The sequence below is a fragment of the Rousettus aegyptiacus genome, unplaced genomic scaffold (assembly GCF_014176215.1).
Source record: "Rousettus aegyptiacus isolate mRouAeg1 unplaced genomic scaffold, mRouAeg1.p scaffold_m13_p_9, whole genome shotgun sequence".
Taxonomy (NCBI): domain Eukaryota; kingdom Metazoa; phylum Chordata; class Mammalia; order Chiroptera; family Pteropodidae; genus Rousettus; species Rousettus aegyptiacus.
In genome coordinates, this window is record NW_023416312.1 from 57,740,727 (window position 1) to 57,746,059 (window position 5,333).

The 5,333-nt window shown below is 39.8% G+C and overlaps 1 pseudogene; it reads right to left on the reverse strand.

Annotated features, from left to right (window-relative positions):
• Positions 1-223: 223 nt before the first annotated feature.
• On the reverse strand, positions 224-990 carry LOC107521304 (annotated as a pseudogene).
• Between the last annotated feature and the right edge of the window lie 4,343 nt (positions 991-5,333).

The following is a 5,333-nucleotide window of genomic DNA, read 5'->3' on the forward strand; positions in this document are numbered from 1 at the left end:
AACAGAGGTTTACCACATCTGAGAATAGTCATTTTCTAGTTGTTTGTTTTTTGGAAATCAACATTGGACTATTAATTGCTCAGAGTCATCATTTTTTTTTTCACAATGAAAAGTAGTATGACATTTACTATTAGAATATCTTATTGGAATCAGGACTCAGTGGGTATTTCATTTTTTTCTTTATTTTTTTTTGTTTTTAGTGACAGAAGGAGAACCCTCAGCTCTAGTTCTCTTTCTCCTACACAGTCTTGGTTCCCCGCAGATGTCCAGTTCAGCGAGTAGCAATGAGACCCACTTTGTGGCCAGCAGGGGCATCTCTGCAGGTGGTAGAGGCTTTGCCTATGTGTTGGTGGTTGCTACTTCCGAATGGATACTCCACAGGGTTCATAGCCACACCCTACACACGTGGTCTGCAATTCCTCTTTGCCTTATACTTGTGGTAGGTATGGCCGGCTTTGAGGATGGGCTTGTTAATGTGGCCACATCCAGCTACTATACCAACCACAGCTCTGTTGGTGGAGGAAATGACCTTCTTGGAGTCTGAGGGCAGCTTCATTAGAGTCTTTTTTGTCTCGGGGTTGTGGGAGATGATGGTGGCCTTGTTCCCAGAGGCTCAGGCCAGCTTTTCCTGGTTGCCAGGCTTTGCCACCACATGATGGTGCCCTCGGGTATGGTGCCCACTGGGAGAACATTGCCAATGTTCTGCTGAGCTTTCTTGACGCAGTACATAAACTGTTCGGTGTGGATGTCTTTAACAGCAATGATCAGCTCCATCCGCTTCTTAAACCGGTATGGATCCCAGAAGACCACCTTGATGAGGGGTGTGCCACAGCCTGGATCATGGATGATATCCTTCATGATGCCCTTGATGTAGCTGTGCAGCTTGGGGAAGTCCATGGTGCACAGACGTGCGGCACCCTTGCAGTGCTTCATGGGTGTGCAGATCATTGAGCTGGTGCCCTTCCTCTGTCGGAGGATCACTTGGCCCATGGAGGCAGTCTGCTGCCTAGTGTAGTAGAAAGAGAACACTCAGTGCCCAGAAGCTGTGGGTATTTCCAGGTAACTAAGAAACAGTGATTAGAAAGGCTGTTGAAACTCCATTTTTCACAGATGTTATTTGTCAAAGATGTCTAAATGAGTAGACTATGAAGCAGTGCATTCTAGGGTTGGGAGACTAGGTCCCTCCTACTCTAATATTCCAAGGCTGCTATGCCATAGACACAAAAGCAGGAACAGAGTAATAATTGAACAATTAAAAAACCATGATAAAATAATGTACTTAAAATGCATAAGTAAAATAACTAAACCACAAAAATGTATAATTGTATACAGATGGTGTACATTCCAGATAGCAACAGAACAATGCCATTAATAAGTCTACAAAAAAACATAATAAACATACCAGATAAATGACAATTAGTTACCCTCTAGATATCTTAGGCCACCTCCAGACTGTATAAGTACAGTCTGAGGTCATTTTGTAACATGACAGGAAGAGTTCAGATCCTTTTGAGAATTTCTTACCCAAGAAATTCTCTTTGGTCTCCTGGTTACTAATGCATTTCTACTTGCTGTCCTTCACTACTAAATTATTCTACCTGACTTATCCTTTTTTGATGATTATTGGACCACATTTTGTGGCTCATGGCAAAGGTGAAATATTCATAAGGAAACAGTCCACAGCATTTGTTCTATGACCAATAAGGTGATTTGATTTATTAAGGTCACTTATTGAGGGTAAAACATGCAAAAGATTATGGGAGAAGCAGTTATAAGAGACCCTCAAAATTCTAGCTAATGAATCAAGTACACTTGCCCAATTCAGTATCTGGCAACTAAACTCAGTCAGTTTTGTAGTCTTGTGCGATCTCCATGCAACCATCAGGCAATTTCAAAATATCAACCCCTGGGTTCAAATTTCCCCAGTAAGGGTAGAACATGTAAGCATGGACATTAGAAAGTCTCTGACTTAACTGCAGCTTGTCACGTTTCCTGAAAATGAAGAGACTCAGGAATCATTGTCCTGAATAGACTACTTAAATCTCATGTTCTTCTTTGCTGGTACTTTAGCTAGAAACAGAATGCTTTGTGATAGGGCATACACAGGTATTTCCTGAAAGGACTCTGCACCAAAACTAGGTAAAGGCAGTGTGGCCCAACAGGTGTTATTAATGAAGCAAAGTTGTCTTTTTTAATGGATAACATCTTCTCTTGAATGGGTGATAGAGTGGACATCTGCGGTTTGCATGGTCTGTGAGCAGACTTTAACTTAAAGTTGAGTATATCTTAATTACTGAAAACTGCTTTTCCCATTGATCAAAGCCTTTCAAGCTTGCTTGTGAACATTTTAAATAATATCAATAGTATAAACACAAATAATAGCTATATTTACTGAATATTTACTATGCATCTCTAACTAGACAGAATGCTTAACACACATTTTCTTTTTTAAGTTTTAAAAAATTTTTCAATTACAGTTGACATTCAATATTATATTAGGTGTACAGCAGAGTGGTTGGATATTTGTATAGCTTACAAGTGATCTCCCCGTAAGTCTTGTACCCACATGACACCATGCTTATTACAATATTCCCTAAACTGTACATTACACCCCAGGACTATTTTGTGACTGTCATTTGTATTTCTTAATCCCTTCACCTTTTCACCTATCCCCAGACCCCCTCTCATCTTGAACCATCAGTTTGTTCTCTGTATCTATGAGTCTCTCTGTTTTGTGTGTGTGTGTATAATATATATATATATATATATATATATATATTTAGATTCCACATATAAGTGAAATCATACAGAATTTGTCTTTTTCAGTCTGACTTATTTCACTTAGCATAATACCCTCTAGTTTCATCCATGTTGTTACAAACGGTATGATTTCATTCTTTTTACAGCTGAGTAATACTCCATTGTGTGTGTGTGTGCATACCACCTATTCTTTATTCATTCATTTTTTGATTGGAATATTATATGCATTTATGTTTAAAATAATTAATGATAGGAATGCAATTATTGCCTTTTTATTTTAGTTATTTTTGATATTTTTGTAGTTCTTACCTGTTCCTTTGTTATTCTCATGCTCTCTTCCTTGTATGTTCATGATTTTATGTAGTGCTGTGTTTGGATTCATTTCTCTTTATTTTTGTATATCTCTTATAGATATCTGGTTTGTCGTTAACGTGTGCTTAATACATACCAAGCTATATTTATAGCAGGATGTTTTAAGGTGATGGTCACTAAAATTCAAACACATTCTAAAATTACTACCATATTTACCCCCCCACATTTATGTTATTGTCATTATTTTTTTTACTTTGTGTGTGATAGTGTGTATTATTTAATTAACCGTAATTACACATGTAATTACCAATGTGTACTCTTCCCCTAGTACACTGAGAATTAATAACTAGTGTTTTAAATTCTGCATTTGATAGACTGCTTGCCTCCACTTTGTTTAGTTCTTTTTCTGGAATTTTTTCCTGTCCTTTCATTTGGGACATGTTTGTTTCTTCATTTTACCTGCCTCTCTGTGTTTGTTTCTATTTATAAGGCAGATCTGCAATGTCTCTCAGGCTTGGCATAGCGCCCTTACATAGTAGGTATCCTATGGGAGCCCCATGGACCACTCTCCTTGTTCACTTGAGCAGGGTGCTCTTGGTGTTTCACTTGTGTGGGTCCTGTGTGCTGCCCTGTTGTTATTGAGCCTTAATTGCTATTGGTATGTCACTGGGTGAGAAATGACCTTCAGGGTGACTGAATGTGAGGATTGGCCATGACTATAGGAGACAAGCCGTTGTGTGGAGGCTAAAGCCACAAAGCAAAATTTGTTTTTGTTGGGCTCTGGTGCCTAGAAAGTCCACCTTTGAGTGTGCTATTTATGGTGCTACTAAGGTGGAGGCTCTGGTGTGTTTTGAAGCCAGAAATGGGATATATTGGCTCTAGGGTCTCTTGGGAGGGGTTCTGGTGTAGACTAAGCTCAGTCACTGCTTGTGTCTGGCCTAGGGCCACCTGATATGTGATCTGTGGTTGGTAACTACCTGTGATGGGCTTGGAGATGCCTGAGAGTGGTTATACTATGAACTGAGGCTGGCTGCCACTAGATACAAGCGTGGAGTTACTTTACAAAAGGTACAGTTCACACCGAGGCTTGCCACTGCTTGTTTGAGAGATTTCAACAAAGCCAAAAACATGGGCCCAGGCTGGATACTTGTGTGGATTAGTCTCTGAAAGAGGTACAGGTCAGGCATGTAAATTGAGTGAGGCAAGGTGTCAGAGAATCACCAGGGTGAGGCAAGAATGGTGTTAGCAAGGTTGATGGAAACTCAGAATGGGCACTCACCAGCGCTTGCAGGCAGGATAAGTGGAGGACTCAATAAGAATGATAACTATAAGTATTTTAGTCCTGAAGAGAGCTGCCCCTACAGCCATCACCCAGAATCCAGACAATTCATTTTTTCCCCTTATGTCCCTGGCACTTTTTGTGTTACTGTCCCTTTGCTAGGATTTAGGGCAAGTATTTGTGAGTGAGAGTCTGTGCGTGGGCCCTTCAAAAGGATGCCTGGGTCTTCAGCAGACCTCCATCTTACTCAGATGGAATCCCTGCTAATTTTTACAGCCAGATATTGTGAGGACTCCTCTTCCTGGCACTGGTGCTCTGAGCTGGGGATCAAAGTATGAGGCTGAGACCCCTTGCTTCTTAGGGGTCACCTACAAAGCCAAGATATCCCTCCTGATTCTGAATCACCACACACAGGTGTGGAACAAGCCTGTTTTGAAACTCTGCCACTCCGACCAGCCTCAACATGGCATCTTCTTTATATCCTTAGTTATCGGAGTTCTGTTCAGTTGGTCGTCAAGTGGTTCTCAAGGGTAGTTATTATGTGGTTTAGTTATAATCTTCATGTGATCTTGGGAAGAGATGGAGCACAGCATTTATCTACTCCACCATCTTGACCAAAAGTTCCACATTATTTATTGAGTTAATCTATCTAAACCATTAAGCCAATGCTACTCAAAATGTAGACTTTGAATCAATGCCAATAAGTGAATTGAGTGTTATTATTCTATGATGAGATAAGTATAGAAACTGAGTTTAGAAACTTTTATAACATTTACATTGCTACAGTATTTTAAAAAGTGCTTGTCTCATTAAACAGAGTATTGACCCACTCAGGTATTATTGAGTTCATTTGTTGAATCACATTTGATGCAAGCTGTATTGTAGTCATGATCATCAGGGACACATTACAATATGTGATATCGTAATATCAGTTCATCAACTAAAACCCGAACATACATTAAATATAAAATCCATTTCCTTC